The sequence below is a fragment of the Lygodium microphyllum genome, chromosome 15 (assembly GCF_053477565.2).
Source record: "Lygodium microphyllum isolate KBCC chromosome 15, Lygodium_microphyllum_v1.1.10, whole genome shotgun sequence".
Classification (NCBI taxonomy): domain Eukaryota; kingdom Viridiplantae; phylum Streptophyta; class Polypodiopsida; order Schizaeales; family Lygodiaceae; genus Lygodium; species Lygodium microphyllum.
The window spans coordinates 52,634,051-52,656,097 of NC_141149.1; positions in this window are offsets into that span (position 1 = coordinate 52,634,051).

Consider the following 22,047-nt stretch of genomic DNA (forward strand, 5'->3'; position numbering starts at 1 on the left):
TCTTTCTTCTTCTTCATCTCCCCTCTTGCTCTCTCCTTCCCCTCTTTCTCTCTCCCTGACTCTCCCCTCCATCTCTCCCCCCTGCTGATTCCTTCTGCCTCCTCCCTCTACCTCCCTTCTTCTTCCATCCCACCTTCTTCTGCCCCCTTCCGCCTCCAAGCAGCGCCTCCCTCCGCCTCCTGTTGCCGTGCCTCCTCTCTCCACCTCCTGCCTCCGCGGAAGCCGCCCACACCTGGTCCTCAGAGGCCGCCCCCTCCACGCCTAGTCCCTTTCGACGTCGCCGCCAGTGCCGGGACGCTAGTCGCTGGCCCTCGCCGTCTCGCAGACGAAGCCGCCGCCACTGCCCAATCCTCCAGCCCCAGCCGCCACGTCCGCAGAGCCCCCCGCCTCCACGTCCTCCTCAGTTGCCGTCGCAGAAGCCGCCGCCACCCTTTCCTCCTCCTTCCTCCACCCCCGCTCTCCCTCCTCCTCCTAACTAACCCTCAGGTTAGTTCAACTAACTTGCATTAAGATAATTAACCTAATTAGTCACACTAACCTTAATTAAGTTAGTCTAACCCTAGTTAGGTTAGACTAACCCTAACCTAGTTAACTAACCCCACCCCCTAGTTAGTTAACCTTACCCTACCCACCTAACCCTAGTTAGGTTAGACTAACCCTAACCTAGTTAACTAACCCCACCCCCTAGTTAGTTAACCTTACCCTACCCAACTAACCCTAGTTAGGTTAGACTAACCCTAACCTAGTTAACTAACCCCACCCCCTAGTTAGTTTACCTTACCCTACCCAACTAAGCCTAGTTAGGTTAGACTAACCCTAACCTAGTTAACTATAACCCCACCCCCTAGTTAGTTAACCTTACCCTACCTAACTAACCCTAGTTAGGTTAGACTAACCCCATTTAGGTTAGTCTCCACTAACTTGCTTTAATTTACTTATCTGACTTCACAGAGCCTAACCTAGTTCCATTTGATTAACTTGACTTGATTTAATCTGACTTACATTATTTACACAGACTACCAAGACTTAGCTGACTTACTTTGACCTCACTTACCAAACTAAGCTGATTTTCCTGATTTAACTAATTTAATTTAATTTATAAATTAATTTCCACCTCATAAAATTTCAAAAAAAATTCTAAAAATTCCCTTCGCTTTTTGCAAATTTTTGAAAATTTGTCAGCTAGAAATTTCCACCCCCAAAATTTTTGAAAATTCCCTATTTCCCAATTTATCCCCAAATTACCAACAAATGTAAAAATTCATTTAAAATTAGTAAAAAAATACCCCAAAACATTCTAAACAATTCTAAAAAATTCCACTCACCCCCCTTGACCTTTTTCCATTTATTTTTCACTTTAAAATATTTTCATACATGGAACCCCTATTTTTTTTTAAACAAAAAAAAACCAACAAACAAAAATTAACCATAAACATCCCCATCTTATTTTCATACATGGCACGTGGTGTCGAAGAACGGCATTGCCACTGACTTCTCGAAGGTCAAGGTTATTGTTGATCTTCCACCCCCAATTAAATAAAAGGGAGTTCAATGCTTCTTAGGCCATACGGGGTACTATCGACAGTTTATACTGAACTATGCATTGATCGCCAGACCATTATACAAGCTGCTGATCGTCTTCGAATGGATCAAGGCATGCCAACAAGCATACGAAGAATTGAAAAAGGCTCTAACAACAACACCAATTCTACGAGCCCCAGATTGGACCATTACCTTCCACGTGCACATCGACGCTTCTAAGTTTGACGTGGGGGTAGTGTTGTGCCAACTTGGCGAACACAACTTAGATTATCGAGTGAGCTTTGCTAGCAGACAACTAACTGAGACGAAAATGAAAAATACTCGACAACAAAAAGAGAGGGATTAGCCATGGTGTTTGCTGTGAAGAAATTCCGGCATTATCTTTTGGCCACACCCTTTACCTTCTTTGTGAACCATCAAGCCTTGCTCTATCTCGTAAACAAACCTTGCGCTACAGGACGCATAGCTCGATGGCTTGTTGAGTGTTGAAATGACTTGTTTTTTGGCTAATTTTTGTTATTTTTGAGAGCTGAATGGTTGATTTTATGAGATGATTGATTGGTTTGGAAATGGTTTGAGAGTGTTTTGGATGATATTGATTGTGTTTTGGAAGTTCATGATGTTTATTAGTGGTTCTATGATGTTCTGATAGGTTTTGATTGGTTCTGTATAGCTTCTGTCTTGTTATGTTTTGTTCTGATTGTCTTATGTAAGGAGGGATGGAGTATTGATTGATGAAGATTGAGATCTTGTGAAGCTTATTGAATGGTTTGTGAGAGTTTGGAATGGTTTGAGTATGAGTTATGTGGTTTTGATGACCTTCTGTAACCTTCTGTAGGTCTTCTGTAGAGCCTTTGTTTCTGTTCTGTTCTGTTCTGTTCTGTACTGTAGTTGTTCTAGTACTGTTTTGTGACTGTTCTGTATGCTTCTGTATGTGTTCTAATGGATGAGAATGTAGCTTGGGAAAGTTTTCTAGCTTTGGAAAGAGGCGAATACAAGTGCAAAAGAGCTTAAAGAAGTGGAAGAAGTAGCTACTGAAGACTCAAATAAAGACTAGAGTGAAGTGACAGTAGTGAGCTATGAAAGGACACTGTAGTGGCTGTGGTGACCCTTCATATCAGACATACCTCTTGGGAGGGGTATCCACGACCTAAGAAAGATTAGTGAGAGTGATTTTTGAGAGATTGTAGTGAGGATATGATGTATTATTGATAGAGAGAGAGAGAGAGAGAGAGAGAGAGAGTCAGAGATAGCCAATTCTACTGAAACAGAGTGATTGTATATGAGAGATTGAGAGAGAAGACTATGAAGACATTGAAGTTGAATACTTTGTGATGTATTTCCGTTCAAAGACGGTGTATTCCTTTGCTTTCTTTGTTTTATTGATGGATTTTGTGAAGATATTGAAGAATATGGTTGATTCTATCAAATCCGTGGGAGATCTACATGGTGTTGTATGAAGATTTGTTGTGCCTGGTGTTCTTTTCTTCATTGTGATCATATGAAACATAATAAACAAGCTTGTTGATGTTACAATATAGATTTTCTTGCAAGAGAATTCCCTTTTCCTTGGTGTTTCTCTTGGGGCTCCATGGCTCCTTCTGCTTCTAGAGTTCAATTTCTCCGTGGTAGTACGAAAGGGAAAACAACATTACATGGCTAATCACATGTCATGCATCCCCACGGGAGAAGCCGCTGGACAAGGTATGGTGGATGAATTACCCGATGCCCATCTATTTAACCTGTCTAGTGAGAGAGAGTTATTCAAGGCTGATCTAACGCCATATTGGGCGGATGACATAGTCCAAGTGCTTGAGCACGGACTGCCTGAGCGACCAATAGAAAAAGCCCGACTTAGATGCTTAATCCTTAAGGTCCAGCCCTATCAGCTGATTGCAAGCCAACTCTATAGGCTGGGGCAAGATGGACTACTGCATAGATGCGTATGTGAGCATGAGATGCACGATGTGCTCTCGGAGGCACACAGCGGCATCACGGTAGGACACTTTAGCGGAGACACGACAGCACGGAAGGTGCTGTAGTCTCAACTGTGGTGGCCCACACTTTTCTGCGATGCCACGCAATTCGTCAAGCATTGTGACGAGTGCCAATGGACAAAAGTCCCAATTCGCAAGGATCAAATGGAGTTGACCCCAATTATTGCTCGACAACGCTCCGGAAAATGGAGAATTGACTTCATAGGACCCATCAGTCCTGCGGCGCAGTACTCACAAGCCAAGTACATCATTGTAGCCATGGATTACCTCACAAAATGGGCAGAGGCAAGAGCCACACGTAAAAACGACGCTAGGACGACTACCAAGTTCTTATGGGAGCAAGTGATCTCGCAATTCGGTTGCCCCATCGAACTGGTCAGTGACCAAGGCACGCACTTCATCAACAAAGTGATAGCGCATCTCCTGTCCACCTTTCTCATTATCCATCGCAAATCATCTCCATACTACCCTCAGGCAAACGGTCAGTTAGAATCCACGAATAAGATTCTCGTCAATGCCCTGACCAAAGTAGTCTCAGCCTCACGTAGCGATTGGGACAACAAACTTATGGCGGCTTTGTGGGCTTACCGTACAGCTTATAAAACGGCTGTCGGTCAAACCCCGTTCAGGCTGACCTATGGAACAAAAGCAATCCTACCCTTAGAATTCTTTGTTCCTAGCCTAAGAATAGCCCTTTAAGAACGATGGGAAGGGAAGGAAGCATGGACGCAACGCCTGGTCGAGCTTGAATGCCTATCAGAGACCTGTCTTCTAGCCACCCATGCACTTATATCACTACAACAAAAAGGCCTCATAGACGCACATTTAGACGCGATTTTTGAATATAGAGAAATTCTTACAGGTGCGTCTATCCGCCCATCTATTTGCACGTCTACCATTTCGCGTCTATAATCGCATGTATCAACCAATTTACACGCACAAATAGACACGCAATAGATGCACACATACACGCGTATATAGACACACTGGTAGACGCGCTTTTACAAGCACTGGTAGACGCGAACGGAAAATAAAAAATGTCCTTTTTTTAAAAAAAGATATTTAATTTCTTTTTTAAATTTGAATTATGAAGCGCGTGTAGTCTGCATTATAGGCGCGCATATAAACGCGAATTATCTGCAATTTAGATGCGCGGATAGATGCACAAAATAGAACTGGAAAAAAAAAACAGAGAGCATGTGATTGCATGCTCTCTGGTTTTTTTTTCCCCCTCCCATACATCAGATTGTGTATTTGGGAAAAAAACAATGTATCTTACGGGCACGAGAATTGAAAATAAATATCCATGTATTCATTATATATCAAAAGCATTTACAAGGGAAGTTTAAGTGCTTGCGACCTAAAACATGGCCGCAAGCAGAGGCTCAAAGAGATATCATACATATACAAGAAAAGAAGGCCGCATGAGGAGGTATGGTGCTCCTCTACGAATCTGAAGAGGAAACATCTTCACTAGTACCACCATGGCTACTAGCGTCGCTATCCCCCTCCTCGCTATGCTCCACATCCGGGTTCGCCTACACACACAAAAGATCACGGTTGCTTACATAGACAAGGTGGAGAAAAAGTTATAATTAGCTATACTTTTAATAGGAAAGTAAGAAAAACATACCTCCTCTGGCTTTCAAATCCTCATGGCCCGGTTATATTGGTCCTCAATGATGAGACCCTTCTCATAAAAGTGAAGCCATGTCGCTGCGCGGTTATGGCCTCGATGGTAACCTACCTCTCTAGGAGTAGGTGTCCTACCAACGATAGTAGTCTGCAAAACATTTAGAGATATACAAACAATTATGAGTCACAATATATTAGACTAAAATATATAAAGAATTGAAAGAAATATAAATTTTAAAAAAACTAGAAATCAAAATATACTTACAAACTCTGCCTCCCACGACTCTCTGCCACCCGATCCGTAATGCGACGATCCCATTGTTTCCATTTGGATCCGTCGCGCCTCTGCGTGCTGGCGACTCTTCACTTTCTCAGCTGCTTTCTTCTTGGCTTTCTTCCACTCTATGCGGTGGCACATAAGTGGTTGGCTATAGGCTCCATGCCCCTCCTCCAGCCTCCACAGTGAGTCCCTAGCCCATGTCATGAGGTGGGATCTTTTGTTGTGAAGCATATCCCTCACTTTTGTACGTCCCCAATCATCTGAGAATCGTTGACCCTCAGGATTTGGGTACCTCCTATGGACTGCCCTCAACACCTCCTGCCACAAGCCGCTTTTCTGATTTTTGAAGGCAATGAAACAATCTTTATACGTCGCATGCACGACGCTCCTCATGTACGCCATTACATCCCTTTCCTCATCATCCTGAAAGATGCCACCAACATCTGTAACTCCATAGTACTGGCGTACAACCTCCTCTACGTGATCTACTGGTAAGGGTGATCGCTCGCCACCTCCTAGGCAGCCCCCACACAAGCCTCGTCCTCCCCCTCGACTCTCCCTCCTCCCTCTCTGTCGACTACCCTCTGCCTCGCTAGATGCATGAGCTTCTGCAAATGCATGTGCTTCTACAGATGCTTGTGCTTTAGCCGATGCACATGGAGTACGTGGAGTACCTGCATATGGAGTACCTGCATGTGGAGTACCTGCATGTGGAGTCTAGGAAGTAGTGCCAGGCAAAGATGCCAGAGGCGTCCCAGACATGACACTGAACACCTCGTCCGCTGTGGGAGAGCGGCCAAGGTGTCTGGTCATCTCTCCCATGAAGCCTTCCCTACTAGGAAAACCTCCAAAAAATGCATTGACCCCCTGCCAAAGGAGGCCAATGTATCATTCATGCGATCCACATCCGGGTCATTGCTAGATGAACCAGAATACAACATCTGCAAAAAAACACAGGAAAAAGACAAATTTATTTGCATACAAAAAATCATATATTACTTCCATTTTCAAAGAGCTTTCTTTAGACATTGAGCATAACACTTAAGTGCTAATGCTTCTCTTAAACAAGAAAACCGATAAACACAAACATGGGATTGGTCACATTCATCATTGCAAAAATATATTGTTTACTATCAGAACTGGGAGACCTGGTGCGTGTATCCCCACATCTAAATTGTAGATTAGATGCGCCCTCAGACATTTTCAAAGAGCTTTCTTTAGACATTGAGCATAACACTTAAGTGCTAATGCTTCTCTTAAACAAGAAAACTAATAAACACAAACATGGGATTGGTCACATTCATCATTGCAAAAATATATTATTTACTGTCAGAACTGGGAGACCTGGCGTGTGTATCCCCGTGTCTAAATTGCAGGTTAGACGTGCCCCAAAGTGAACCTTCTATCCAATGCGTCTATCTGCGCATCTAAGATGCAGCACAGACACGCTGTCAAACGCGCATTCTAGGTCAATGTGTGTGTATAATCGTGTGTAGACTGCAGGTCAACCTTCTGTATAGCGCGTCTATCATCGCGTGTACTGCAGAGCACATGCGCCAGCACACACGCTCTCAGACGCTCTGAAAGGAAACATTTTTCGCGTCTATTTCAGTGTCTACACTGAGATGTAGACACACTATCAGACGCGCTCGGTCAGCCGATTTTAGGCCGGCGACTGCCATTGATGATTTACAAAATGCAATACATAATGGAATCACAAATCCTAAATACACAGGCAGAGTAGAGAGAGGAAGATAGAAATAAAGAGAGAGAGAGAGAGAGAGAGAGAGAGAGAGAGAGAGAGAGAGAGACTCACCTTGGGTGTTTAGTGTGGCAGGTGTGGTGGCGCTTCTTCCTTCTCCTTCTTCCTCTCCTTGGTAAGTTACCCTCCCTTGATGCTTGCTTGCTGCTTCTTTCTTGTTCTCTCTTTCTTCCTCTCCTTGGCTTTCCTTTTTCCCTTCTTGTGTGTTTGAAATGAAAGAAGAGGTGAGTCATGAGGAGGTGAGGCATGAAGAGACTAGGTGAGGCATGAAGAGACTGCATGTCGGCCAAACTCAAGCTTCAGAACTGCAAAAAACGCAGGAAAGGAAAGGCGCAGTTTGAAAAGAAATGATTTAAGTATGGTTTGAATTTTGACGTGTGCGTCTATTTTCGCATATATATGTGCGTCTATTGTTCATATAGACGTGAGTATAGACGCGAATATAGACGCGAAAATAGCCAATATAGACGCGTAGTTAAACGCGGATATAGACGAGCATTTGGGCTTTATCATATTTTTTTGTTTTTAAGATAAGTTTTGATAGTGAATTCTTATCATAAGTTTTAATGTATTTATGATGATTTTTGTGTATTTAAAATTGAGATCTTATGTAAACATATGAATGACAAATATTTTGATGTTATCATGAATTAGGTTTAATCATGTCGACGTCGTCATCACCTAGTGCGGTGCAAGCTGATGAGTCAATGAGCACATCCTCAAGTGAGGATGAAACATTGCATCTTCATAATCGAGATGCATGGCTATGACGAAAAATTAAATGCATGCGTGATCGTTGTCGAGGGTGTATTTTTCGAGCACATCGAATTGCAATGTCACACCTCACCTTGTATGGAGAATGGGACCGAGAAAAATCACCGGTATTCATTGTTTTTTTAAACCACTAAGATTGCATGTCTATGTTACGGGAATTATATATCAACGTACATGAAACTCCCTTTTGTGGTTGAGCAGGATGCGGTGCCACATCCTCAGATGCTCCCTGCTGGGCGTCGAGAGGCTGCAAAACATCGACACGAGGAGGCAGAGTCTTCAAGAAGAGTAGAGACTAACGACCATGATAGTAGCCCTCATGAAATGCCCCATCAAGTCGTAGAGGATGAGATTTTGGACAACATGGTACACCATCTATTTTCGCAATCGGTTCAGGGAGAAGGTCACTCTACGAAGCCAGATGATCCACTATATGTAGCATCATCTACTCCGTTGTATGAAGGTTGTACGTACTCCGTTCTTCGTGCGTCCCTCGAGATACTTAACTTGCAAACAATTTATGGATGGAGTAATGTCAGTTTGGATGCGTTATTGAAGTAGGTATTAATTCAGTTTGGCTTATGAATCATAATATTAATTGTTCTATTTTGAAATCAGACAGAAATATATGTTGGTGGTTTTTTTACTCACTTTTAAAAATATATGTAGGTTATTATCACAAATGCTTCCAAAAGGAAACAAATTTCCAACTAAGAGAGAGCAAGCAAGACATTACTTGACATCTCTGGGAGGCCTCGATTATGTCAAGATCCATGCATGTGTCAATGATTGTGTCTTATTTCGTGGGATTCATGAGTTCGCACAAGAGTGTCCTGTTTGTGGCAAATCAAGATACGAAGTGGAGATGAAGTCAATGGATGTGCCTCGTAAGGTTTTGTAACATTTTTCGATTGTTCCACGTATAAAACTTATGTTCAAGTGTAAGTCTATTGGAAAGCTCATGTCATGGCATGCTAGTCATCGTTCAAGTGATGGAAAATGGAGGATCCCTGTAGACACACCGGCATGGCAACATATAGATAACTTGTGGCCCGTTTTCAAAGAAGATCCAAGAAATTTGAGATTTGGTTTAGGTATGGATGGAATCAATCCATTTGGCATCAAAAGCACATCATACAGTGTATGGCCAATGGTATTGGTGAACTATAATATTCCTCCATCCATGGCAATTAAAAAGGGACATGTGATGTTGTCCCTTCTGATTCCTAGAAAGCACAATGTAAAAAACATGGGCATTTACTTAGAGCCTTTGATTGAAGAGTTAGAAATGTTATGGGAAGGTATTGAGGTGCAAGATACAAGTGCATCTGCATCCTCTAGAGATTTCACATTGAAGGCCATGTTGTTGTGGACCATGCACGACTTTCCAGGATACGGAGAGTGTTCAGGTACATGTATATAACTCTATATTTGAAATTCAAGACTTGAATCAATTGCATTTTATAATTCACTTGTTTTATCAGGTTTAACCACGTTAGGATATCATGCATGTCCTATTTGTGGTCCCTCTCTAGTTTCCTCTAGGCCGGCACATTTAAAGAAGGTTATCTACGACAATCATCATCGATTTCTTCCTATTGACCATCCCAAATATGTTCTCCCTACTAATGAAATGACTCCACAATCTCTAACCATTCGAGATTGGAAGGAGAGATGGATTAATGCCGACAGCCACCCTCCACTCCGGCATGAGTCGGTAAGAAGTGTATTTCTCTCGATTGACTTTAAAGTATTTAGCATGATGAATTGTTTACATAATATATTGTTTGTTTGTTAGGTTCATCTTCCGTACTGGACTGAACTCAAGATCAATCACCTGTTGGACCCCATGCACATATTCAAAAATGTTGTATCTACATTATGGGATCACTTGATAGGGGCTTGTGATTCAGTTAATGTAAGGGAGGATTTACGTAACATTGGTCGCATGAGACGAGCCTGGCCACGCATTGGACCCAGAGGAAAGATTGAGCTATCCCATGCACCTTGGATGTTGTCAAAGAACGAGGAAAAAATAGTGAAGGAACAGATATATAGCTTTCGAACACCCACAGGATGTATGAGATGTATCAGGGAGCCTTCATAAAGAAAAATAAAAGAGGTGTGGAGCAACTATCTGGTTTGAAGTCCCACGATTGGCACAAAATGATTCAAGTAAGGGTATCTCTAACCATGAATATAGTAATTAGTAGAGTAACTATATGTAAACTTTGTTGAGATATCGAGCTCCACTCGTGATACGCCAGGGTGACCCTTGTGTATTTATGTCACCGACTTGTCAGTTGTAGACGCGGTTGATACACCGCCCATGAATAATAGCTACATGATAGCTATTCTTATCTACTCTAGTTTGTGGCTCAGTTAGTATGCCACCTTAGTTAGTTGAGTTTGGTTTGAGACCCATATATTGTTGAGATATCGAGCTCCACTCGTGATACGCCAGGGTGACCGTTGTGCATTTATGTCACCGACGTGTTAGTTGTAGATGCGGTTGGTACACCGCCCATGAATAATAGCTACATGATAGCTATCCTTATCTACTCTAGTTCGTGGCTCAGTTAGTATGCCACCTTAGTTAGTTGAGTTTGGTTTGAGACCCATATATAGGGTTCTTCTATTTCTTTGTAAGAGAGTTCTTTTGGCTTACACAACTAAGAAGAGGAAAACTGTTTTCAGCCTCCACCCTTGTGTGTATTCCCCCATTGTGCAAGCAAGAAAGCTTCAAGTGAGACTCCTTCCTTCTCTCCCACAATCTTGACATGGTATCAGAGCCTTGTTCGTGGTAAGGAGCTCAAGAAAGCAAGCCAAGCTCGCGGTGTTCTGGTAAGAGGAGCAGTATTGCTTTCATTTTCTGTTTTGGGAGCAGATCTCTGCAGGTAGCACAGCCGGAAATTGCAGGAGTGCATTGTCTCAGGTTGAGACGCCCTTCGCGCTGAAGCAAGAGGGCAGTATTTGCTGCAAGATAAGGCTTTAGCCCTCGGCGACCCTGTTTTTTTGATTTGAGGCCATTTCGGGGCCTGTTTTGGAGGCGGAAGTTTTCTGCATGCACTCAGAAAAAGGCCCAGTTTTATACTGTGCAGTCACTGTTCTACAGGTCGGTGAAAAGTTTCTGTAGAAATTGCATCATATGCTTGTGCGCAGAGACATTGGGAGTTACAGAATCATCCCTATTGCCTATTGATGCAAAATCGTCACTAGGAAGTGACTGTGTGGTCAAATACCACTTTCGCCAGCTTTGCAGATTTGCCCTTGTGAGGGTGAAGCTGTGTTTTTTGTAGTGACAGAATTTTTTGCAGTGTTCTGTAATGGCGTCTGATTCTCTTTCACAGATTGTCACTGAAAAGCTTGACAAGAACAACTTCCAAGCATGGAAGTTTAGAATGACGAATTTCCTTATGGGAAAAGGATATTGGGAATTTGTTGCAGGAAATGAAGAAGAACCAGTTCTTCCTGATGTTCCCAATCAACAGCAAATGCAGGCATTCAAAGCATGGCATGAGAGAGCCAGGAAAGTTATGTACTGGCTATCTATCAGTATTTCAGACTCTATGATTGTGCATATTCAGGATGCAAGTACGCCAAAGGAGGCATGGGATACTTTGTCAAAAATGTATAGCACAAATACGCAAGCCAGGAAAATGCAGCTCAAGCAAGAGTTGCATAATGTGCAAAGAGAAAGTATGAGGATCAATGACTACCACATGAAGGTGAAGAAGATTGCAGATGCACTTGCTTCCATTGGATCGCCAGTGGAAGATGATGATTTAGTTTCTGTGACCTTGAATGGTCTAGGAAAGGATTATGCGCAGTTTCGGACATCCATTTCAGTTCGTGAAAGATTTCCTGATTTTGAGGAGTTGATTGCTCTTCTAATTTCTGAGGAGCAGAGAAATGGTGGTGCATCTTCTTCAGGAGGAACTTCAAAAGAAGCTGTCTTCTACTCAAATGCTGGAAGAGGTAGAGGCAGAGGTAGAGGAGGCCGATTTGGAGGCCGTGGTAGAAATCAGAATATGCAGCAAACTCAAGAAAACCAGTCCTATGGAGGAGGACGTGGTAACTCTAGAGGCAGGGGGAGCCAAAGAGGTCGTGGTGGATGGCAGAGAGGCCAAAATGCAAACAGTAATGTTGAATGCTACTACTGTGGTAAAATGGGTCATATGGCTAAAGACTGCTATAAAAAGCAGAATGACATCATGAATGGAAAACTGCAACAAGGAAATTATGCATCTTCTAGTAGACAGGGTGATGACAGAAATGAGCATTTGTTCATGGTGCAGTACATGAACAATTCTGTGACAAGTGCAGAAGAAAGCAACGATGTATGGTATGTTGACTCAGGTGCATCAAACCACATGACAGGTCATGCAGAATGGATGGAGGATGCAAGGAAAATGGAAAAACCAGGATTTGTGGAGACTGGTGATGATACTGCACATCCTATTGTGCAGATTGGAAAAATTCCCTTGTCTATGCAGGATGGGAAAAAGAAATACCTGTTCGATGTATTTCATGTCCCGAATATCACCAAGAATCTGGTTTCTGTTGGTCAAATGGTTGAGCAGGGCTTGCAGGTCAGATTTAATCCTCATGGATGCTTTGTTGAGGATATGAAAAATAAAGGTCGCTTGATAGCAAAAGGAAAGAAGAATGGCAGAATGTTTACATTGGATGTAGACATGTCTGAATTGAGTGCAGCAATGTTTGCACATGGGACCGGTGTAGTTGCAGATATTGATATCTGGCATCAACGCATTGGTCATGTTAATGTACAGCGACTTAAATCAATGCAGGCCCAAAACCTTGTTGCAGGATTGCCTAAATTCAAGGTTGCAGAAATGCATAAGGTATGTGAAGCCTGTCAATTTGGAAAACATGCAAGGAAACCATTTCCTAGACATGTTCAAGAGAGTAAGAAGCCATTGGAATTAATCCACTCTGATGTGTGGACTACTAAAGCTGCATCTCTTGGAGGCTGTCATTATTTTGTCAGTTTTATTGATGACTATAGCAGAAAAGTTTGGGTGTATTTTATGAAAAAGAAAAGTGAAGTTTTTGGGCATTTTAAAACTCTTAAAGCTATGGTTGAAAAAGAAACAGGCCTGCAAGTAAAATGCCTAAGGTCAGATGGAGGGGGAGAGTACCTCTCAAATGAGTTTGCAAGGTTCTTGCAGGAGCATGGCATAAAGCAGCAATATTCATGCAGTCATACCCCACAGCAAAATGGAATTACAGAAAGAAAAAACAGACATATTGGAGAGGTGTCTCGTGCCATGCTCAATGAAAAAGACCTGCCAGATTTTTATTGGGCTGAAGCAGTTGCTACAGCAGTCTACATAATGAACAGGACTCCCACTGCAGCAATACATGGAATGACTCCAGAGGAGAGGTATACTGGTAGGAAACCAGATATTTCTCATTTGAAAATTTTTGGTTGCATTGCCTATGTACATGTGCCAGATGAGTTGAGATCCAAGTTGGATCCAAAAGCTGAGAAGTGCATCTTTATTGGTTACTCTCTGCAGCAAAAAGGGTATAGATGCTATAACCCTTCTACTCGTAAGTTTACAGTGAGCAGAGATGTTGTTTTTGATGAGATGAGTAGCTGGTATAAACCAATAAATGTGATTGATGATGTAGATGCACAAAATGGTAATGCTGCACAGAATTCACAGCAGCAGTCACAAAATATTAGTGGACCTGGAGCGTCCTCTAGTAGTGGTTCACATTCTTCGCCATGGACAGGCAGATTGAGATCAGGAGAAACTTCTGAAGGCAGCGCAAATAGTGGTATGCAGGTATCACGAAAAGGAAAAGAGAAGGTTGATCAGCCCATGTTTGATGTGAATGCAGGTCACTCTTATGTGGATGGTGAATCCAGTGGCTCAGAACAGAGCATTGATGATGAGTTGGGTATTCCTTCTATTGTTACACCTGGAGTAAGGAAGACGAGGGATGTTTTGAGAGCACCTGGGAGTGAACCCACTTTGCGCAGGTCTACCAGAGTTAGGTATCCTGTGGATAGGCTGAAATATGATGGATTTACAGCCATTCACTATGTATATATGGTCAAGGTGATACAGGAACCAGAACCCACTTCTTTTGAGCAAGCCATGGGAAAAGAAAAATGGGAGAAAGCCATGGATGAAGAAATGGATGCCTTGGAAGCAAACGCTACATGGGAATTGGTACCTTTGCCTAAAGGTAATAATGCAATTGGCTGTAAGTGGGTTTATAAGGTGAAGCACAATGCAGATGTTTCTGTGAACAGATACAAGGCAAGATTAGTAGTCAAGGGGTATGCACAAACATATGGCATTGACTATGAAGAAACATTCAGTCCGGTTGCAAGGATGGCAACCGTAAGAGCAGTCATTGCTATGGCTGCATCAAAGGAATGGTCTTTACATCAGATGGATGTAAAGAATGCCTTCTTGCATGGTGATTTGCAAGAAGAGGTCTATATGGAGCAGCCACCAGGTTATGTGCATGATGTTCATCCTGAGCTTGTTTGCAGGTTGAAGAAAGCCTTGTATGGCTTGAAGCAAGCACCTAGAGCATGGTCTGACAAGATAGGACAGTATCTTGTCACTATTGGCTTTCAGATTTCCAAGGCAGATTTCTCACTTTATGTGAGAAAAACAGAGAAAGGTCTTATGCTACTTGTCATTTATGTTGATGATTTGATTATGACAGGTGACAGTGATGAAGATATCCTTCATGTGAAAATGCTATTGAAGCAGAAGTTTGAGATGAAGGATTTGGGAGAGCTGCGTTATTTCTTGGGCATTGAGGTGATTAGATCACCAAGTGGGATACAGCTCTTGCAGAGGCAGTATGGATTAGACATGCTGTCCAAATATGGGATGACAGGCTGTAAGCCTATTTCAGTTCCTTTGGAGCAGAATGTGAAGCTGAGCGCAGATGCAGGTGAGCTTCTGGAAGACCCTACTATGTACAGACGCATAGTAGGAAGCTTGATTTATATGACTATTACCAGGCCAGATTTGAGCTATGCTGTTGGATTGGTAAGTCAGTTTATGCAGGCTCCAAGGAAACCGCATTTGGATGCAGCTAGACGCATACTCAGGTATGTGAAGTCCACACTGCAGTATGGACTATTTTATGAGACTGGGGTTCAGATACAGTTGCATGGATACACTGATGTTGATTGGGCTGGTAGCATTTCTGATAGACGATCTACGAGTGGATATGTGTTCTCTTTTGGGAGTGCTGCAGTCACTTGGAGCAGCAAGAAACAGCCTACAGTTGCCTTGTCGAGCACAAAGGCTGAGTACAGGGGTGCAGCAATGGCTGCATGTGAGGTAGCTTGGTTACATAAGCTACTTTATGATATGCATCAGTCTACAGATGGGCCAGTTGTCATTTATTGTGACAACATGAGTAGTATACACTTGGCAAATAACCCAGTCTATCATGCTAGAACAAAACACATTGAGGTGCATTATCACTATGTGCGAGAGAGGGTTTTACTAGGTCTTATTGATCTAGTTTATGTCAGCACAGAGGATCAGGTAGCTGACATATTCACGAAGGCATTGGGCGCAAAGAAGTTGCGCAAGTTCAGAGACCTGCTTGGTGTGCAGGAATTGGGATTAAGCTCGAGGGGGAGTGTTGAGATATCGAGCTCCACTCGTGATACGCCAGGGTGACCATTGTGCATTTATGTCACCGACGTGTTAGTTGCAGATGTGGTTGGTACACCGCCCATGAATAATAGCTACATGATAGCTATCCTTATCTACTCTAGTTCGTGGCTCAGTTAGTATGCCACCTTAGTTAGTTGAGTTTGGTTTGAGACCCATTTATAGGGTTCTTCTATTTCTTTGTAAGAGAGTTCTTTTGGCTTACACAACTAAGAAGAGGAAAACTGTTTTCAGCCTCCACCCTTGTGTGTATTCCCCCATTGTGCAAGCAAGAAAGCTTCAAGTGAGACTCCTTCCTTCTCTCCCACAATCTTGACATATATAGGGTTCTTCTATTTCTTTGTATGAGAGTTCTTTTGGCTTACACAACTAAGAAGAGGAAAACTGTTTTCAGCCTCCACCCTTGTGTGTATTCCCCCATTGTGCAAGCAAGAAAGCTACAAGTGAGACTCCTTCCTTCTCTCCCACAATCTTGACATGGTATCAGAGCCTTGTTCGTGGTAAGGAGCTCAAGAAAGCAAGCCAAGATCGCGGTGTTCTTGTAAGAGGAGCAGTGTTGCTTTCATTTTCTGTTTTGGGAGCAGATCTCTGCAGGTAGCACAGCCGAAAATTGCAAGAGTGCATTGTCTCAGGTTGAGACGCCCTTCGCGGTGAAGCAAGAGGGCAGTATATGCTGCGGGAAAGGCCTTTAGCCCTCGGCGACCTTGTTTTTTTTATTTGAGGCCATTTCGGGGCCTGTTTTGGAGGCAGAAGTTTTCTGCACGCACTCAGGAAAATGCCCATTTTTATGCTGTGCAGCCACTGTTCTACAGGTCAGTGAATAGTTACTGTAAAAATTGCATTGTATGCTTGTGCGCAGAGACATTGGGAGTTACAGAATCATCCCTGTTGCCTGTTGATGCAAAATCGTCACTAGGAAGTGACTGTGTGGTCAAATACCACTTTCGCCAGTTTTGCAGATTTTCCCTTGTGAGGGTGAAGCTGTGGTTTTTGCAGTGACAGAATTTTTTGCAGTCTTCTGTAATGGCATCTGATTCTCTTTCACAGATTGTCACTGAAAAGCTTGACAAGAACAACTTCCGAGCATGGAAGTTTAGAATGACGAATTTCCTTATGGGAAAAGGATATTGGGAATTTGTTGTAGGAAATGAAGAAGAGCCAGTTCTTCCTGATGTTCCCAATCAACAGCAAATGCAGGCATTCAAAGCATGCCATGAGAGAGCCAGGAAAGTTATGTATTGGCTATCTATCAGCATTTCAGACTCTATGATTGTGCATATCCAGGATGCAAGTACGTCAAAGGAGGCATGGGATACTCTGTCAAAGATGTATAGCACAAATACGCAAGCCAGGAAAATGCAGCTCAAGCAAGAGTTGCACAATGTGCAAAGAGAAAATATGAGCATCAACGACTACCACATGAAGGTGAAGAAGATTGCAGATGCACTTGCTTCCATTGGGTCACCAGTGGAAGATGATGATTTAGTTTCTGTGACCTTGAATGGTCTAGGAAAGGATTATGCACAGTTTCGGACATCCATTTCAGTTCGTGAAAGATTTCCTGATTTTGAGGAGTTGATTGCTCTTCTAATTTCTGAGGAACAGAGAAATGGTGGTGCATCTTCTTCAGGAGGAACTTCAAAAGAAGCTGTCTTCTACTCAAATGCTGGAAGAGGTAGAGGCAGAGGTAGAGGAGGCCGATTTGGAGGCCATGGTAGAAATCAGAATATGCAGCAAACTCAAGAAAACCAGTCCTACGGAGGAGGACGTGGTAACTCTAGAGGCAGGGGGAGCCAAAGAGGTCGTGGTGGATGGCAAAGAGGCCAAAATGCAAACAGTAATGTTGAATGCTACTATTGTGGTAAAATGGGTCATATGGCTAAAGACTGCTATAAAAAGCAGAATGACATCATGAATGGAAAACTGCAACAAGGGAATTATGCATCTTCTAACAGACAGGGTGATGACAGAAATGAGCATTTGTTCATGGTGCAGTACATGAACAATTCTGTGACAAGTGCAGAAGAAAGCAATGATGTATGGTATGTTGACTCAGGTGCATCAAACCACATGACAGGTCATGCAGAATGGATGGAGGATGCAAGGAAAATGGAAAAACCAGGATTTGTGGAGACTGGTGATGATACTGCACATCCTATTGTGCAGATTGGAAAAATTCCCTTGTCTATGCAGGATGGGAAAAAGAAATACATGTCCGATGTATTTCATGTCTCGAATATCACCAAGAATCTGGTTTCTGTCAGTCAAATGGTTGAGCAGGGCTTGCAGGTCAGATTTAATCCTCATGGATGCTGTGTTGAGGATATGAAAAATAAAGGTCGCTTGATAGCAAAAGGAAAGAAGAAGGGCAGAATGTTTACGTTGGATGCAGACATGTCTGAATTGAGTGCAGCAATGTTTGCACATGGGACCGGTGTAGTTGCAGATATTGATATCTGGCATAAACGCATTGGTCATGTTAATGTACAGCGACTTAAATCAATGCAGGCCCAAAATATTGTTACAGGATTGCCAAAATTCAAGGTTGTAGAAATACATAAGGTATGTGAAGCCTGTCAGTTTGGAAAACAGGCAAGGAAACCATTTCCTAGACATGTTCAAGAGAGTGAGAAGCCATTGGAATTAATCCACTCTGATGTGTGGACTACTAAAGCTGCATCTCTTGGAGGTTGTCATTATTTTGTCACTTTTATTGATGACTATAGCAGAAAAGTTTGGGTGTATTTTATGAAAAAGAAAAGTGAAGTTTTTGGGCATTTCAAAACCCTTAAAGCTATGGCTGAAAAAGAAACAGGTCTACAGATAAAATGCCTAAGGTCAGATGGAGGGGGAGAGTACCTCTCAAATGAGTTTGCAAAGTTCTTGCAGGAGCATGGCATAAAGCAGCAATATTCATGCAGTTATACCCCACAATAAAATGGAATTGCAGAAAGGAAAAACAGGCATATTGGAGAGGTATCTCGTGCCATGCTCAATGAAAAAGACTTGCCAGATTTTTATTGGGCTGAAGCAGTTGCTACAGCAGTCTACATAATGAACAGGACTCCCACTGTAGCAATACATGGAATGACTCCAGAGGAGAGGTATACTGGTAGGAAACCAGATATTTCTCATTTGAAAATTTTTGGTTGCATTGCCTATGTACATGTGCCAGATGAGCTGAGATCCAAGTTGGATCCAAAAGCTGAGAAGTGCATCTTTATTGGTTACTCTCTGCAGCAAAAAGGGTATAGATGCTATAACCCTTCTACTCGTAAGTTTACAGTGAGCAGAGATGTTGTTTTTGATGAGATGAGTAGCTGGTATAAACCAATAAATGTGATTGATGATGTAGATGCACAAAATGGTAATGCTGCACAGAATTCACAGCAGCAGTCACAAAATATTAGTGGACCTAGAGCGTCCTCTAGCAGTGGTTCACATTCTTCACCATGGACAGGTAGATTGAGATCAGGAGAATCTTCTCAAAGCAATGCAGATAGTGGTATGCAGGTATCACGAAAAGGAAAAGAGAAGGTTGATCAGCCCATGTTTGATGTGAATGCAGGTCACTCTTATGTGGATGGTGAATCCAGTGGCTCAAAGCAAAGCATTGATGATGAGTTGGGTATTCCTTCTATTGTTACACCTAGAGTAAGGAAGACGAGGGATGTTTTGAGAGCACCTGGGAGTAAACCTACTTTGCGCAGGTCTACGAGAGCTAGGTATCATGTGGATAGGCTAAAATATGATGGATTTACAGCCATTCACTATGCATATATGGTCAAAGTAATACAGGAACCAGAACCCACTTCTTTTGAGAAAGCCATGGGAAAAGAAAAATGGGAGAAAGCCATGGATGAAGAAATGGATGCCTTGGAAGCAAATGCTACATGGGAATTGGTACCTTTGCCTAAAGGTAAAAATGCAATTGGCTGTAAGTGGGTTTATAAGGTGAAGCACAATGCAGATGGTTCTGTGAACAGATACAAGGCAAGATTAGTAGTCAAGGGGTATGCACAAACATATGGCATTGACTATGAAGAAACATTCAGTCCGGTTCCAAGGATGGCAACCGTAAGACTAGTCATTGCTATGTCTGCATCAAAGGGATGGTCTTTACATCAGATGGATGTAAAGAATGCCTTCTTGCATGGTGATTTGCAAGAAGAGGTCTATATGGAGCAGCCACCAGGTTATGTGCATGCTGTTCATCCTGAGTTTGTTTGCAGGTTGAAGAAAGCCTTGTATGGCTTGAAGCAAGCACCTAGAGCATGGTCTGACAAGATAGGACAGTATCTTGTCACTATTGGCTTTCAGATTTCCAAGGCAGATTTCTCACTTTATGTGAGAAAAACAGAGAAAGGTATTATGCTACTTGTTATTTATGTTGATGATTTGATTATGACAGGTGACAGTGATGAAGATATCCTTCATGTGAAAATGCTATTGAAGCAGAAGTTTGAGATGAAGGATTTGGGAGAGCTGCGTTATTTCTTGGGCATTGAGGTGATTAGATCACCAAGTGGGATACAGCTCTTGCAGAGGCAATATGGATTGGACATACTGTCCAAATATGGGATGACAGGCTGTAAGCCTATTTCAATTCCTTTGGAGCAGAATGTGAAGCTGAGCACAGATGCAGGTGAGCTTCTAGAAGATCCTACTATGTACAGACGCATAGTAGGAAGTTTGATTTATATGACTATTACCAGGCCAGATTTGAGCTATGCTGTTGGATTGGTAAGTCAGTTTATGCAGGCTCCAAGGAAACCGCATTTGGATGCGGCTAGACGCATACTCAGGTATGTGAAGTCCACATTGCAGTATGGACTATTTTATGAGACTGGGGTTCAGATACAGTTGCATGGATACACTGATGCTGATTGGGCTGGTAGTATTTCTGATAGACAATCTACCAGTGGATATGTGTTCTCTTTTGGGAGTGCTGCAGTCACTTGGAGCAGCAAGAAACAGCCTACAGTCGCCTTGTCGAGCACAGAGGCTAAGTACAGGGGTGCAGCAATGGCTGCATGTGAGGTAGCTTGGTTGCATAAGCTACTTTATGATATGCATCAGTCTACAGATGGGCCAGTTGTCATTTATTGTGACAACATGAGTAGTATACACTTGGCAAATAACCCAGTCTATCATGCTAGAACAAAGCACATTGAGGTGCATTATCACTATGTGCGGGAGAGGGTTTTACTAGGTCTTATTGATCTAGTTTATGTCAGCACAGAGGATCAGGTGGCTGACATATTCACGAAGGCATTGGGCGCAGAGAAGCTGCGCAAGTTCAGAGACCTGCTTGGTGTGCAGGAATTGGGATTGAGCTCGAGGGGGAGTGTTGAGATATCGAGCTCCACTCGTGATACGCCAGGGTGACTATTGTGTATTTATGTCACCGACTTGTCAGTTGTAGACGCGGTTGGTACACCGCCCATGAATAATAGCTACATGATAGCTATTCTTATCTACTCTAGTTCGTGGCTCAGTTAGTATGCCACCTTAGTTAGTTGAGTTTGGTTTGAGACCCATATATAGGGTTCTTCTATTTCTTTGTATGAGAGTTCTTTTGGCTTACACAACTAAGAAAAGGAAAACTGTTTTCAGTCTCCACCCTTGTGTGTATTCCCCCATTGTGCACTTTGGGGTATGATGACTTTTTCCTCAACTAATCATTTGATCTATGAATATTGTTTACATTCAGTTCGTACTTCCTACTAGCATATCCCATTGTGTATCCAAAGATGTACGTGATATCATTTACAAGATGGGAGAGCTTGTGAGGTGAGTATACATTGTATTTTTTCATCATATATCTTTGAATTTCTACACAAAAATAAACAATTCTCAAATACATCTTGACAGATACATGAGCTCGAAGGAAATTGATCCAAACACATTGCAAGATGCTCGAGTATTATTTGTTGAGGTGGTTTGTTTGGTGGAGGAAATTTTTTTTCGATCCATTTTGACTACTCAATTACATTTACTCGTGTTGAGATATCGAGCTCCACTCGTGATACGCCAGGGTGACCGTTGTGCATTTATGTCACCGACGTGTTAGTTGTAGATGCGGTTGGTACACCGCCCATGAATAATAGCTACATGATAGCTATCCTTATCTACTCTAGTTCGTGGCTCAGTTAGTATGCCACCTTAGTTAGTTGAGTTTGGTTTGAGACCCATATATAGGGTTCTTCTATTTCTTTGTAAGAGAGTTCTTTTGGCTTACACAACTAAGAAGAGGAAAACTGTTTTCAGCCTCCACCCTTGTGTGTATTCCCCCATTGTGCAAACAAGAAAGCTTCAAGTGAGACTCCTTCCTTCTCTCCCACAATCTTGACATGGTATCAGAGCCTTGTT